At 43.6% G+C, this 17348-nt stretch overlaps 1 protein-coding gene across 1 annotated transcript in view; it reads right to left on the reverse strand.

The window, feature by feature from the left end:
• ZNF761 (zinc finger protein 761) overlaps nucleotides 1-17348 on the reverse strand; it is a 68029-nt gene that overhangs the window by 24041 nt on the left and 26640 nt on the right. The window lies entirely within an intron of this gene.

Below are 17348 nucleotides of genomic sequence, written 5' to 3' on the forward strand. Positions count from 1 at the left end.
ATTTGGGGAAGTGACCCAGCAAAAAAGTCATCGAGGGTATGGTCTTTTCCCAGATTTAAATCCATGCCTTCTCCACCGATCAGAGTTTCTGGAAATTTACATTCTCCCTCTTTTCTCTACCCCGAGGGAGACACTCATTCAAATGCAGCCTCCCCATATACATGTAAATGCCTCTTACAAAAGGAAATTTACACCAGGTTTCAGAGCTTTCCGTTTGTCTGCTGCATCTTTAAAATAACCAGCCGAAAATAACCCTTATGGCAGAGACATATTTTGTGCTGACAAAATGCTCCCCCTCTTCAGAAGGGAAATGTTTATTTTCCCAAGTCCCTGCCAGTTTTCCAAGGCGAATGTGTATTTTCCACTCCCATCAGTAACATATGGGAATTCTAAAATCTCCGAATTTTGGTGGCAATTTGGGTTTACCTTTTCCCCTTTATTTTAGTCTTTCCAGAAAATATTCAGTGCTTTCTCACTGTAAAATATGAAGTAGTCTTACTACAGTTGTCCTGGTGACTCAAACTGAATACCTTTAAAAGCATAACGCTGCACAAACATAAATATGACTGCACTAAAACAGCACGTCTTGACTTTACACGAAATCCCATTTTTTTCCTCTCACAAACCTCCCCTCCTCCTTTTTTATTTAGCCCTTTTCTTCAGGAAGCCGGTACCACCCAGAAAACGTGATGAACAAGGATGGCAGCACAAACAATTCCTGTCGAAACCGGATAGATCCTGTATTTCTCTACAACTCGCCACCCCTCACCCCCACCCCAGCCCCTTCCTCTGGGTGGGCTTGGAATTCTGAGGGCTCTAGCCTGCCTCAGCCTCCTCAGCCTGGCAAAGCAAAAAAAAAAGCTATTATTCCTCTTTATCTCAAACTCTGTCTTCAGTATATTTTGACTCAGGCACAGAGGTCAGTTTTTGACAACAGAATGAATGTGGACGAGAGGAAAACATTTTTCTTGATCTGTTCTCTATTCTTTGGCGGTTCTAATAATTAAAATGATACAAGACAGGTTCACAGAGAAGAAAAGTAATTTCTTAATTATGGGAACCTCAAAGATATATGAGGCTCAAAAGCAGGCAGCTGGTGCTTAAGTGCCATTTTGAACTAAGGAGAAGGGAGTGGGGGGTGAGAATTTCAAAAAGGTGGGAAGTACATTCACAGGAAAAAGAAAAGAGCAAATATTTGTTAAACGTTTGGCATGCCAGGCAGACAATTATTTACGATATAAAAGTTAATCTCTGGTATTAGCTTTTTTCCTGGTAGAGAGATTCCTCATCTAATTTATCCTTGGGATGTATATCAGCCTCAGAAATAAAGGAAACCCTTTCTATGCAGCAACAGAATAAACTTACAGAACGTTTTCTTAAGTTAAATATAAATATAGAGAAAAATATATACTGCATGAAAGCACATATATGTGGAATCTAAAAGAGACAAGGTTATAAAAGACAACCATGTGTGTTGCCAGGGGCTGCAGATGGGGGAATGTTCAGACTTGTGATCAAATGGTAAACGATGCAAGATGCGTAAGCACTGAACGTTTTCGGCAGGGGGACTAGAGCTAATGGATGCTGAAGATTTGCTGGGAGAGGCTATCCAAGTGTTCTCACTGGGGTGGAGAACAAAGACAAAAGAAAAAAGAACAGTCTTCTTGCAGCTTCCAGCCCACTGACAAGTCGCTGAGACAGGCGGGGTGACTTTCCTCCAGAAGCGCAACTGCCTCAATGTGGACACTTTGCCGAGGGCGAAAGGCAACCTTAGTTTGACATTAGCCCAACTCCAGGAGCCTGTAAATTCTCCTTTAACGTATACAAACCACTTGGGAACCTTCCTTTATCTTTACCCCCCAAGATATATGGTAGCAATGATCCTCCAAACTTATGGCCCGCTGATAGATATCTGAAGGGTCTCATGACCGAGGCTTTACTAGATGGTAAAAAAATGATCTTCACCTAATAACAGCTAGACCTTGAAATAACAGCAAGGTCCTTGAAACCTTGCTTCCAAATTCCTTAGAGACTTCAGCTGTCCCTATCCCCACCCCCTCCCAACTTGAAAGTGTATCACTGGCCACTGCTACCAACCCCAGTGCGGCTACACAGGTCCTGTCTTGCTTTAATAAAACCATGCTCTTTACACCGGAGATGTCTCCAGAATTCTTTTTGGGTGTTTACTCCCAAACCCCAAGATCTTCACAGCATCACCACAAATACACAGAAAATCTTAACTGCGGGAGGTGAGGGATGTGCTTATTAGATCCATTGAGGATTACTTTGTGAGCAGGACCCAAGGGTGCAAGAGCACGGGCTCCAGTGGCCCCAGACAGACCCACTTCTGCCACTCACGGCTGACAAAGTCCAAGGGCAAAGGAAGAGGACTTTGGCTGCCTCCATGTTGACTTCAAACTTTCCCAGTGGGTTCCTTCCGGCTTGTCTCCTGGCTCAGGAGGGAGCCCCTGAGGACAAAGCCCCCTGAGGGGAACTGGAACTACCCGCTCAGGCCACAGGGACTGCCCTGGGCCAGGAAGACCCCAGCCCCGAGTGACTCCTAGACACCGACACCTTTAACTTTCACCGACCACTGCAGGTACGCACTCACTCTCGGCCCGTCTGCCTTACATAAGCCTGAAGTATTTCCAGCACATTGGACCCAGTCTTTGAGACCTTAATCAGCTCTCTTCCCAGTGTCGGCCTCCCTGAGGTAACTCCCTTTGTTTCACCACCTCTCATCTCTCTGCCTTTGGATTTTGTCAGGAATAAGTGGCCACACCTGGTCTGTGCGGGGCCTGGAGACAGGAGCTCTTGCACCCCTCCCTGCACAGCAGCACCCCTCCCTGCACAGCAGCACCCCCTCCCTGCACAGCAGCACCCCCTCCCTGCACAGCAGCCAACAGCAGAGGGATGAGCGGGGAGACAACCAGGAGGAAGCTTCTTCAGGGAGGCCCACACCGAGAAGGCAGTGCACTCACATCTTAAACACTGTCTTCCAAACTACCGGAATAGTATCAACCTTCTAACAGGAAACCGATCTTTTCAAATTAAACAACATGCTCAAATGTGAGGACATTACTAAGGGAAATAGAGGAATCAGACAGACACTGAATTTACTTACGTGACTAACCTAAGGTAGAGAACCTCATGAGAAAAGGAAGAAATGAAGGAAAGGAGAAAACAAGGAATGTGGAAGCAAAAAAAGAAGAAAGGAAGAAAATGTAATTGCTGGGGTTTCAAACAGATACAAACGTGGAAGGGGGCGCCTGGGTGGCTCAGTAGGTTAAGCATCCGACTCCTGGTTTCAGCTCAAGTCATGATCTCAGGGTTCATGGGTTTGAGCTTCACGTCGGGATCTGCACTGTCAGCGCACGTCCCAATGAGTGGCTCAAACCCATGAACCATCAGATCGTGACCTGAGCAGAAGTTGGAAGCTTAACTGAATGAGCCACCCAGGTGCCCCCAAAGACATTTTTAAAATGAACTGCTATCAAAAAAATAAAAAGAAAAAAACAAAAAGAATTTATCTCTAAGCAACTATTTACAACCACATGTTATCCATAATACTCTGTAAGGTTTTAAATTCACAAATCATGCATTTGGCTAAGAATCCAGAGTTGGGGACACCTGGGTGGCTCAGTCACTTAAGCATCCAACTCTTTTTTTTTTTTTAAATATTTTTATTTATTTCTAGGAGAGAGAGAGACAGCGTGAGCAGGGGAGGGTCAGAGAGAGAGGGAGTCACAGACTGAAACAGGCTCCAGGCTCTGACCTGGCAGTCAGCACAGAGCCCGACGCGGGGCTCAAACCCACGAACCGCGAGATCATGACCTAAGCGAAAGACGGACACTCAACCGACTAAGCCACCCAGGTGCCCCTTAAGCATCGAACTCTTAATTTTAGCTCAGGTCATGATCTGAAGGTTCGTGAGTTCAAGGCTCACACTGGACTCTGTGCTGGCAGCTGGAAGCCTGCTTGGATTCTCTCTCTCCTCTCTCTCTGCTCCTCCCCACTCATGCTGTGTCTCTCTCTCAAAAAATAAATAAATAAATAAATAAATAAAGCTTAAGGTGTCAAAGGCTTTGTCCTCCCCTCTTTTCAAAATAATAGGGCAGAAGGGCACCTGGGTGGCTCAGTCGGTTAAGCATCACACTTCGGCTCAGGTCATGATCTCGCAGTTCATGGGTTCGAGCCCCGCGTCGGGCTCTGTGCTGACTGCCAGGTCAGAGCCTGGAGCCTGCTTCAGATTCTGTGTCTCCTTCTCTCTGTCCCTCCCCTGCTCACATTCTCTGTGTCTCTTAAAAATAAACAAACATTTAAAAAAATGAAAAAAAAAACAACCCAAACAATAACAAAAGCAAAATAATAGGGCAGAGGGGTGCATGAGTGGCTCAGTTGGTTGAGCATCCAACTGCAGCTCAGGTCACCATCTCACAGCAGTTTGTGAGTTTGAGACCTCCATAGGCCTCTGTGCTGACAGCTCAGAGCCTGGAGCCTGCTTCAGATTCTGTGTCTCCCTCTCTCTCAGCCACTCCCCAACTCACACTCTGTCTCTGTCTCTCTCAGTCTCAAGAATAAATAAACATTAATTTTTTTTTTTTAAATAATAGGGTAGGTTTGTCTTTTTTTAGTAAAGCATATGCAGGCTGAGTCCTAAAAGAGAACTTTGGAATCCAGTTTCAGCAATACCCAGCAAACTCCAAGAAATCATCATAATTGGTGCTTACTTTTAGGACTGGGGAAGTTCAGGATGTCTTTGATTATACTTGGATCCAAATCTAGTCCTTGTTCTGACAGCAGGTGCCCTAAATATCTAGCCTGAGTCTGAGCAAATGGCAGTACTTTTTTTTTTTTTTTTTGTGAGACTTTATGTCTCTTTAATGCCAGGAGTTTTAACAGATAGAAGATGTCTTCATGGGAACAAGCTTGAGAAGTGAGCAGAGAAGCACATCACGTAGACCCCGTAACAAAGGAGAACCTGCAGGAAACATGTCATCCAAATCAGCCTTCGAGGTTTGTGACCGACAGGAAAATAGGATGGACACTGTACGCCTGAGGGATTACCGACCAGGTGTACTGCCATTTCTCCCAAGTGAAGGCAAAAATACTGAGTATCCTTATCAACTGGAATATTCTATCCTATTTTAAGGTTTCTTTTGTTTGAGAGACACAGAGAACATGCTCGTGGGGGAGGGGCAGAGTCTGCACAGAGCCCGAAGGTGGGCTCCAACTGTGACATTGTTGTGACATGCTGAGCCGGCATCAACACTTGGAGGCTCAACGGAGCTCAGTCGCCCCTCAATTGGAATATTTGGAAAAGCGCAGCAGAGGTCAGTTACACTGAACATGTGCTCAGTGAGAAGTGACGTCACTAGCGCATGGGTTGGAACGGGATGCTGACAGTTAACGAATGTTATTTGTTGCTCAGAGGTCATGGAAAAACCTCATCCTCCACCTTTGGGTTTTCCAGAGGCAAAAAGGGGTGTTGCAAGGACTGGTGTTGGGGATAAGGAGGCCCTGAGCCTTACAATCCCCCAGCACGGGCCTGGTGCCCTCAAGACTTCTCTAACTGTAGGGCAGTCACTCTACGCAGAAATTGGGGGATCTACTTGAATCCTGACAGGTGATGCTGCGTGGATTGTGCCCGCAGCAGCTGGACATTTTCTTCACAAAGATGGTAGCTGATCCACTAATAAATTCTCTGAACCCCCGACCTCACCTATAATGACGCTAGGCCCAGAGCTCAGCAAACCTGCTGCACGGTCATTGCTCCCCCTTGTTCCCAACTGCGGTTCCTACTGTCAAATTCTAGAGGTATTGTCTTCCCCTTTTGGGAAAAAGAAACTCTGGCATGGTATTTGTCAAAGAAACCTCAGCCCCATGAATGGGGCTGATGAACTAAGGACAAAAGGATGTGTGACACTCAAAGATCTTAGACACAAGGAATAGGTTCAAACACAGGGACACATTGATATTTAATAGAAAGCTGTATTATTTGAACTGTTGAGGCCTCTGAGGCAGCGGCTGCTTGACAGCAGTGGGCCTGAGCACTGAGGGTGTAGCTCAGGTGTCAATATGGACAGAGACAGATGTGTTCTGTAGACACATCTGTTCCCAATGTTTCTCCAAGTCAACTGAGAGGGAAGATTGGGAACAGCCCCTATCTCCTTGGAGGCCTGTCACTGGAATCAGGAGGATATTGAAAATGTTGGCCAAGGGGCACCTGGGTGGCTCAGTCGGTTAAGCATCTGAATCTTGGTTTCTACTCAGGTCATGATCTCACGGTTTGTGGGTTCAAGCCCCACATCGGGCTCTGCAATGACAGTAGACAATCTGCTTGGGATTCCCTCTCTCTGCTCCTCCCCTGCTCTCTCTCTCTTTTGTCCAAAATAAATAAATAAACTTAAAAAGAAAGAAAGAAAGAAAAAGTTGTCTAAAGAGCTGAAGTTATCTGAGGCTCTTAAATTTGTAATGCTCTTTTTCCCCAATGTCCTGGTTCCTTACAGTGATTGCAGAAACAAGGCTTCCGGTTTTGTTTAGGGACATTCATTTGCTGGAGTTGAATACCAAAAATGTTTAGCTCTCTATTCTCTAAGGGTCTTATCCAGGGTGAGAGCAAATCAATTTGCAAAGCTAATTAAATCTCTATCTCTAGGGGACACAGTGCCATTCCATCCTGATCCTTTTAACTACAAGGGAAAGATCCTGGATCAGTCCATTAATAGAACATAGTTAAAACACTATGAACTAGAACTAGAACACTACTACATTGGTGGATTCCACATCTAAAGACCAGAATTTTCTGTAAAGAAAAGTTGCACTCAGAAACAATAAAAAAATCTAAAAGGCAACCAACAGGATGGGAGAAGATATTTGCAAATGACATATCAGATAAAGGGTTAGTATTCAAAATTTACAAAGAACTTATCAAACTCAACACTCAAAAAAAAACAATCTAGTGAAGAAATGGGCAAATGACATGAGTAAACGGTTTTCCAAAGAAGACATCCAGACAACTTACAGACACATGAAAAGATGCTCAACATCACTCATCGTCAGGGAAATACAAATCAAAACCACAATGAGATACCACCTCACCCCTGTCAGAATGGCTAAAATTAAGAACTCAGGCAACAACAGATGTTGGTGAGGATGTAAAGAAAGAAGATCTCTTTTACACTGTTGGTGGGAATGCACACGGGTGCAGCTACTCTGGAAAATAGTGTGGAGGTTCCTCAAAAAATTACAAAGAGAACTACCTTACAACCCTGCAGTTGCACTACTAGGTATTTATCCAAGGGATACAAAAATGCTGATTCGAAGGGGCACATGCACCCCAATGTTTATAGCAGCACTATCAACAATAGCCAAATTATAGAAAGAGCCCAAATGTCCATCGACTGATGAATCAATAAAGAAGATATAGTATATACACACATTCAGCAATCAAAAAGAATGAAATCTTGCCATTTGCAACAATGTGGATGGGACTAGAGTGTATTATGCTAAGCAAAATAAGTCACTCAGAAAAGATCAATATCCTATGATTTCACCCACGTGGAATTTAAGAAACAAAACAGATGAACATAGGGGAAGGGAAGGAAAAAGAAAATAGAAACAGAGAGAGAGGCAAACCAGAAGAGTCTCTTCAATATAAAGAAAAAACAAGGGTTCCTGGAGGGGTGTTGGGTGAGAGTATGGGCTAAATGGGGGATGGGCATAAAGGAGGGCACTTGTTGGGATGAGCACTGGGTGTTATAAGTGATGAATCACTAAATTCTATTCCTGAGATCAAAAAAGGAAAAAAAGAAATCACAATTCCTTCTTAATGATACAGAACAAATAGGGTTAATGGGGGAGGTGGGTGGGAAATCAGGTAGATGGGTGATGGGCATTAAGGAGGGCACTTATGACGAGCACTGGGTGCTGTATATAAGTGACAAACCACTGAATTCTACTCCGGAAACCAATATTCCTCTGTATATTAACTAACTAGAATTTAAGTGTTGGGGAGGAGTGGGGAAGGGGAGGGGAATGGAGGGGGATGTGATGGGAAGGGACAGGAGGGGGAGGGGAAAGGAGGGAAGGGAAAGAAAGGCAGGGGAGGGGAGGGAGGAAGTTGGACTTGATTGTAATCATCATGAAGGGATTCATAGGGCTTTTGTGCACAAGACTGAATTTTGTTCCGTCCCACAGGATTGGGAAAAGTCTTTATAAATGATAGGTGGGGTCTTCCAGGGACGCTTCTAGCATCTTACCTAAAGTTACCAGTCAGTTTCTTTAGATCCTATCTATAATGTTCCCAGTGGGTGTTCCCATCCAGTGTATGGCCTGGCTCTAGCCAACAACCAAGCTGTTGAGAAACCAGGTTGGGAAGGTTGAATAACCATGTTAAATTCTTCAACAGACCTATGGGCATCCTTAGTCACTTTAGGGAACTCTTTCACTATGGCTCAAAGTTCAGCCTTACTCCAGAGAACATAAGAAACTTTGGGCCAATCTAGATCCTTAGAGGACTCATCCTTACTTTAAAAAAAACTTTTTTTTAATGTTTTAATTATTTCTGAGAGAAAGAGAGAGACAGCATGAGCAGGGGAGGGTCAGGGAGAGAGGGAGATGCAGAATCTGAAGCAGGCTCCAGGCTCTGAGCTAGCTGTCAGCACAGAGCCCGATGCGGAGCTTGAACCCACGAACTGTGAGATCATGACCTAAGCGAAAGTTGGACGTTTAACCGACGGAGCCACCCAGGTGCCTCGGAGGACTCATCTTTAAAGGGGCAGATTTTAAGGGATGGATTTTAAGGCAGATTTTAAGGCAAAGGGATGGAAAGAGAGTGGAGATGAGGAAGGAAGAAGACAGAGGAAGATGGTACTGGGGGTGGGACCTGAGCACAAATGGCTTCTTAGTGTCTGATGAAGTCAAAGGTGGGCAAGAGGATGAAAAGTCAGCAGCTCTTTTTCGTCCTTGTAATGGTTTGCTCACCTTATTTCATTGAAAAATTATATATATGTAAGAATGAGGCAAGATTATATTCCCAATAGGGTTTGGAACCTTCAAAATACCAAAATAAGAAATCCTATTCCATTTTGTTGATTTCAGAATCATAGCTGTGCAACTCAGCTTTGATTAACGCAACTTTGGAAAGTTCAAAGAATCTAGTAATGGCCACTGAAATTCTAAATTTTCTCTGGTTAAGTCTGTCCAGATGCCCAAGCAAAAGGAAAGTATTTTTTATTTCTTTTTCAGAGAGAGAGAGAGAGAGAGAGAGAGAGAGAGAAGGCGCCAGGGGCAGATACAGAGGGAGACAGAGAATCCAAAGTGGTCTCCACACTAACAGCAAAGGGCCCAATGCAAGGCTGGAACCTTGAGATCAAGTTAGATGCTTAACCGACTGAGCCACCCAGGTGCCCCGGAAAGTATGTTTTAAACATAAGGAAGGTGTCTTTTCCTTCAGCTGGAATAGAGGAGGAGCATCCATGAGCAAGATCAAGTCCATGGAAGATGAGTCCAGTTGACTACCAGTGGTATGGAGAGAGAGCTCCTCCTGCGAAAACCCGATTCCATTTTAGTGAGGTATCCCATTATAATTTTCAGTTAGAAAGGAAAATTTGCTTTGTTCAGGAGGGTGGTCAACATGGTGGACTATGTCCAAAGACAACTTACAAAGTCACATAGCAAGCGGGGAGTTTTTAAAGGGAAGGCACACAGAACTAGTGAGCACTAACGTGCAGAGGAAGCCTGTCACAATGCTGGATCATTCTCAGTATGATTTCGAGACTTACTGGCATCAGAAAAGGCCACTGTCTACCATGGTCAAGCTTGATCTTCTAGGAACACTGAGTCCCTTGTCTCCCCAGCATCAGTGGTCTGTTGAAATCTCAAAGAAGCTACAATTGTGAAGGCATAAGCTAGTGAGCGTAGGTCAGTGGGTTAGATGTATGCAGCCATTGTAATGCTTGAAACAGTTATAGTCTGAGAAAGTCTGTATTTGGAAAATAACACCGATACATTATTAAGTGTTCATTGAGCTTTCACTCTGTGCACACACACAGGTTACATGGTGCTGTGCTGGGTACCTCAGAAACATGTATGTGGGTTAATCTTCATAATACTTCAGGGCTTGAAGATAGGTGTCCCTTATTTCTCCCAGAACGGAGATGCTAGGCCCTGACTTTCTGTTTCTTTTTTCCCCTTAACATTGATTGTATAAAATTGGAGCAAAATATGGATTGGAGGAAGATACAAAAGATTGAACTGGAACTTAACAAGTTCTGATTGTTGACTAAAAATCAAACTGGCAGGGTGCCTGGGTGGCTCAGTTGGTTGAGCCTCTGACTTCACCTCAGGTCATGATCACATGGTTCATGGGTTTAAGCCCCATGTCAGGCTCTGTGTTGTCAGGTGGAGCCTGGAGCCTGTTTCAGATTCTGTGTCTCCCTCCCTCTCTGCCCCTCTCCTGCTCATGCTATGTCGTTCTCCCTTTCAAAAATAAACATTTAAAATTTTTTTAAAAAAAAATCAAATTGTCATGAGATAAACAGGAGAAAGTAAAATTTGAACTGTACATAGAGATTCCACACAGATGTAAAAATTGCAAAGACAGACAAAATAAAATAAATATGTATTTGAGGAGAAGAAAAGTAGGAGCCTGGGACTTCAAGAGAAGAAAGGCACTTCATCAAAAGATGAAAGAGAGGAAATATTTGGTAAATAAGTAAGTCTCTTGAGCTACTAAAAAAAAAAAAAATAGGGCATAGAGGCTTTTGCTCAAACAGGCCTTCCTAGGTCCTCGCTGTTAATCACACCTAGTTGATAATAATATATCTGTGTGTGGTGATAGCAATCATCCTGGGGCGGGTTCTCTATCTAAATTCTTTTTAGGCAATGAAGTGGGAGATAAGGACGTTTCCTGAATCTGCTAGACATTCGTTGCTTTTTAACTCAAAATGAGCTTTCTGCCAAAGAGGTCTGTCAAGGGGTAGCCTGGGCTTGGTCCATACAAACTGGAGGATACTTTGTTGAATTACATACAACACACAGAAAACAATACTTTATGAAATCACACAGAATCTTAAAAAAGTTAAAACCATCAAAATGAGTATTAGAATGTTAGAAATGTTGAGATAGTGGTCCAGTGAAAATGTGAAAGTTAGGGGTGCTTGGGTGGCTCAGTAGGTTAAGCATCTAACTTCAGCTCAGGTCATGATCTTGTGGTCCATGGGTTCAAGACCCGTGTTGAGCTCTGTGCTGACCGCTCAGAGCCTGGAGCCTGCTGCAGATTCTCCCACTCTCTCTCCCTTCTCCTACTCATGCTCTGTCTCTCTCACTCTCAAAAATGAATGTTAAAAAAAAAAGTCTAAGTTAGTAGTGGGAGCCCTCACTAAAATGGAGTCAAGATATTTCAGCAGGGGGAGCTCTCAAACCCTATCACTCATAGTCAATGGCAGATCCCAAAGAAAAGGTCTTGACCTTCCACAAACTTGACCTTGGAGGTAGATTATACTCTACTATTCCAGCCAGAAGAAGAGATGTTTTTCTCATTTCTCCCAGGCAACAGCTCAACCAATGAAATTCCACCGTCCTTCAAACTACCAATTTGACTTGAATTTATAACAGACTTCTAATTTATAACAGTCCCTACCAAAGGACTTGAATTTATAACAGACTTCCCAGCTTACTCCTCATCTCCTCAAAAAAGCATGACTCTTGTTTCTTCCCTGGACTTACCTATGGTTTTGCTGCAGCCCATATGTCCCTAATTACAACTCATTGTTATTCCCAAATAAGCCATTCTTTTGCTGGTAAAATAACCGGTAGTTTTTTCTTTTTTTTTAATGTTAATTTATTTGTGAGTGAGAGACAGAGAGAGAGAGACAGTGTGAGGGGGTAAGGGCACAGAGACAGGGAGACACAGAATCCGAAGCAGGCTCCAGACTCTGAGCTGTCAGCACAGAGCCTGATGTGGGGCTTGAATGCATGAATTGTGAGATCATGACCTGAGCCGAAGTTGGATGCTTCACTGACTTGAGCCACCAAAGCACCCCAGGAGTTTTTCATTTTTAAGGTTAAATGTTACAAAGTTCACTTACACTGATGAATCAGTACTGGATTTCTAATGTACAGCAAAGTGACTATCATGTATATTGCACACTTGTAACTTGCTAGGAGAGAACATTTAAAGTGTTCTCACCACACACACACAATTCTTCACTCTGTGGGTTGAGGGACAGGCTCATTAGGTGGATTGCGGTAATGGTTCTGTAGGCAGATAGGGGTCTACAGAAAAAGGAAGACTAGGCATAGACTTCTTAACATAAGAGAAGTTGCTTTAGGCCCCCAGCCATGTTATGACCCATGCCAGCATGACTTACTCAAAGCATATGTTTGATGAACATCGTGGGATGTCAAAATTACAGAAAAGTTGACATCAATAGTTAACAATTTTAAGGCAGCCAAAAATGTAAACACAAATAGGCACCTCCAGGCCAGGAGATAGTCTAGCCATATCAGAGTAAATAAGTCCTTAAGAAACAACATACGCATGGGGCACCTGGGTGGCTCAGTCAGTTACGTGTACAATTTGGGCTCAGGACATAATCTCACTGTGGATTTGAGCCCCACATCAGGCTCTGTGCTGACAGCTCAGAGCCTGGAGCCTGCTTCAGATTCTGTGTCTCCCTCCCTCTCTACCTCTACTTTGTTGGCATTCTGTCTCAAAAATAAACATTAAAAAATTAAAAAGAAAAAAAAGCAGCCTATGCAAACAAACAAACAAAACCAAAAAAACCCACTCCGACTCACAATTAACTGCAAAGCAGAAAAATCCATCTCCATGTAATAGATAGCTTTCCAGCACCAAGAGGTAAAGAGACATTCTGACACCACCGACAGAGAACAGCTGAGGTCTACAGGAACAAACCTTGTTACTTTTCCCTCGTTTACTGCCACTACACAAATTCCATTTAGAATTCCTTACTAACTGAAAGCCCAAACAGTGGTTTCCTTTATGCTCTCAAGTCCATACATTTATGGTCTCTTTCTCTACAAAGTATAAAAACGACTTGCACTGGTCATGTCTATGGGTTTCAATTCCTTTACTGTGCATGTAATTAAACTTTTCAGATTTCTGTCTCCTGTGATTGGTCTCAGTCAATTTGCTCCTTAGACCAACTAAAAGAAACTTGAATGGTAAATGAAAATTATTTCTCACCAACAACGTTTTCCCTAAAGTCCTAAATAACTTACAGTGCAGGGCTGAACATCTCTTCAAGCCCATCTATAAAGAATCAGCAAGCTATCTGCATACATGATGAAATTCTTTTCCATCTGGGTTTAGCATATTCTAAATGTAATTGTCCTTTTTTAATACCTGGTTTCAGTGCCAAGGGTGATGGCCATTGTGTCACATCCTGGGACACACTGGAGACATAATGGTCATTTTCAAAGACAAGTTTATGTGTCCACTTGTGCTAAAGACGATCTTGCTTAGAGTGGCTACAGGGGAGCTCTGGTTAATAAGATGGATAAGTGTCTACAGAAGCAGGACTTCCCTGAATTTATGAGAAATGACTTCAAATCAAAATTTGTATGTACTATCAGACTCTTTCCTTATTCCTTCTTAATGCATGAAATACAGTTTGATGCCTAGTGGTGGGCTAATCATACTGAGGCCATGAAAAATCAAGGATAAGCCCAGGGATGCCTGGGTGGGTCAGTCAGTCAAATATCTGACACCAGTTCAGGTAATCATTCCACTGTTCGTGTGTTTGACTCCTGCACTGGGTGAGCTCAGCCCCACATCGGATGAGCCCCACTCAGGAGGAGTCCCACTTCTCTCTCTCCCTACCCCTGCATCCCGCTCAGTTGTGCCCTCTCTTTCTTATTTAATACAAGTGTTACTCTTTTCTTGGATAGCTGAACAGAAACTAGCAGCTACAAAATGATATTATATTTTCATTCTATTAATGTTAAACGTGAGCATCACCTGCTACCCACCACCATCATAATATTGGTTTCAACAATGGATAGAAATTATTTCCACTCCATACACAGTATGTGTTAAGGACAGCAAGAGCTGTGAAGGACATGGAGATTTCCGGCCCAAGAATGGGTGCACTGTTTGAAGCTGAAATGCTTGTTGCCTCTGACTAAGCAGAAATGCTCACTGCGAGCTCCTCAACTAATCAGTACCTGGCACAGAGCCCAGATCATGAGACTGCACTAAGCAAGGGGCTGCGGGGGAGAGAGGGAGACACCTGCCAGCAACGTCAGCATCACTGGAAGGTCATCCATCTACAGTGAGTTAAACCTGTGCTGGGTTATACACCTGGCGCACCGGTGCTTTGTGGAACCACAGCACACGCCTTGCTGACCCTGCCTATTACAGTGCCCAGGAGGCTTCCCCATCTCTGCCATGTGACATTTTTTTTTAATGTTTTTATTTATTTCTAGGGGAGAGAGAGAGACAGCGTGAGCAGGGGAGGGTCAGAGAGAGAGGGAGTCACAGACTGAAACAGGCTCCAGGCTCTGAGCTGGCAGTCAGCACAGAGCCCGACGCGGGGCTCGAACCCACGAACCGCGAGATCATGACCCAAGAGAAGGCCGGACGCTTAACCGACTAAGCCACCCAGGCGCCCCTGCCATGTGACATTTTAAAGAGATGTCCATGGTATTTCCACCATCCAGTACCCCATCTACTGTCCACTGTCACTAATCTAGGCATGAGAGAGTTCAGTAATCAGTTACTCAACAGCATCTGGTCCTCGGTAACATTCAGCGATTCATTTAAATTATGAAGAAAAAGAGGCACCTGGCTGGTTCAGTCAGCAGAGCACACAACTCTTGATCTCGGGGTTGTGAGTTTGAGCCCTACACTGGATGTAGGGATTACTTAACATCTTTAGGGGCGCCTGGGTGGCTTAGTAGGTTAGGTATCTAACTTCGGCTCAGGTCATGATCTCATGGTTTATGGGTTCGAACCTCCGATCAGGCTCTCCACTAGGAATGCAGAACTCTAGTAATGCAGATTCTCTCTCTGCCCCTCTCTCACTTGTGATCTCTCTCTTTCAAAATAGATAAAACTTAAAAAAAAATTAGAGCTCTGGTTAAACTTTTTCTCAGATAAACAGCATTGATCCAATCTCTCTCCAACTGATTTGGTCTCTTTCCATTTATAAAGACCCTGGTACTGTTTTAGGTTTGAGTCCTCACTGATGTGGTTTGAAGTGTTACGGCGCGAGCCAGTGGCCAAGAAAGAAATCTTGAGTTGTTTTTGGTGCAAAGAGTTGTTTTTATTAAAGCACAGAGACAGGCCCCTGGGGTTGTGATGGGTGACTGATTATATACATTCAGGTTGGGAGGAGGTCGGGGTAGTGGAAGTCTCTAAGGAATTTTGAGAGCAAGGTTTCCAGGACCTTGAGGGAGCTGGCTGCTGTTAGGAAAAGGTCACTTACTACTGTTTAGTAAAAACCCAGTCATAAGACCCTTCAGATATGTATCAGGGGCCATAAGCTTGGAGAATGACTGCCAACATACATCTTGGGGTGGGAAGAAGAGATAAAGAAAGTCCAAAGGAATTTTTATATGTTAAAGTAGATTTACAGGATATGGGGTGGGGGGTTGGGATAATGTTAAGCTATGATTCCCTTTTGCCCCAGCAAAGTGTCCACATCAATCAAGGCAGCTGAGCTCATAGAATAATGTCACTCTGTCTGTTTCAAGGACTTGTCAAGGGGCTGTAGGCAGTTAAGAAATTTTTTCAATTCTCTTCATTTGCTTCCCTTTTCCCCCCTGAACAATCTTTACCCTTAAATTTTTAAGTTTGATGAGGGTAGAAGGTCTCATCTTCTGTAGCTTCTTCCTACTGAATGAGGGGCATAGAGATGTCCTTTCCTATGGGTCAAACTGGTCAGTTGAGGACTTTGTTGAGTCCAAGGGAGACCACATGTAAGGACCTTCCCTAGTAGAAAGGATCATTTGTCAGATTGAAGTTATGGGGGTGAAGGAGTCTGGGCACCAGGTGGAGACACATGGAGAAATCAACAAGACATGATTAGAATACCAAAAAGAAAAAGCAGCTCAAAAAAGAGTCCTTTGAGAGTTGCCATAAGTCCTCAAGTCCAAAAGTTTGACCAATCATTAAAGGAAAGAAAGGAATCATTTAAAGCACCAATTTGAGAATTCATGTCCATTAGGACACCAGAAATATTTCTGTAGTAATCTGGCATGTATTCACAGCACGCTGTCTTTATAATAGCACAAGCCCCCATTTCTGCAGCAGTGAAAACATCTAATGCCATTTTACTTTGTAAAACTGTCTTATGAATTTGTGTCCCTTTGGTATTTAACAGAGAAATGCTATTTTGAGTGTCATTTAAGGTTTTGACCACATACTTATTTTCTTGTACCAAACAACATCCTCCAGTCCCAAAGAGGGAACAAAGATGGTGGTCATACTGATGAAACACAGAGCATGTCCACCGTTGTTTTAAACTTAGAAGGTTGGCTGGGTTGTTAATGGTCCATGCATCCAGGCAAAACCCAAAGTACACTGGCCTATCCAGCCTGGGTGAAGCCATGGCCACAAGTTAGAGCCACATAAACACTGGGTCTAGTCATCTAATTCCAGGCCTTCTTGGAGGAGTCAGGATATCAAGGGCCATTTGGTTTTGGAGGGCCACCTTTCCAGAACACTGAGGATTCCAGGGCAAATGTAAACAGTAATTAATATTTTAAGGCACGAGTTGTTTGCTGAGTTATTTGTAACTAAAAAGGATGCTCTGATGTCATTTTGTGGGGACCAAAGCCACCCAAATCTAGGGACAATTTCTCCTAGTAAGGTTTTTGTCACTTCAATGGCCTTTGTATTAAAAACGAGTGGCCTGGTGTAAACCCCATATTACCTTCCACTGGCTATTTGGTGGAGGGTGGGGGATAAAGATTTTCCATCATTATTAACAAGCCAGTCCTGTGCATTTTTTATATACTTGTCCCTGGGCTATGTGAATGTCTTGGTCGGAATAGACTGGCGCCATGGACTTTATTGGAGTTAGACTGGTGTAAGACTTAGTATTTGTTTATTTTGCGCTGCCTGCTTGCCTGCACAGCCTGCCAAATTGTTTCCTTTATATCCTAAGGACATATCTTTTTGCTGTCCTTTGAGGTGAATGATAGCCACCTCCTTCAGTGGATGTACAGCCTCAAGAAAAGTAATCTTATAGGGCCCATATTTGATTGAGGAGTTATTCTGCCTTGATTATAAATCCCCTTTTCTTTCAAACTGCTCTGTGGAGGAGGTAATTTTGAGGCTCTTTGCCAATTTTAAAGTACAAACGAGCGCTATTAAC

The sequence above is a fragment of the Crocuta crocuta genome, unplaced genomic scaffold (genome assembly GCF_008692635.1).
Source record: "Crocuta crocuta isolate KB4526 unplaced genomic scaffold, BGI_CrCroc_1.0 scaffold142, whole genome shotgun sequence".
In the NCBI taxonomy this organism is placed as follows: Eukaryota; Metazoa; Chordata; class Mammalia; order Carnivora; family Hyaenidae; genus Crocuta; species Crocuta crocuta.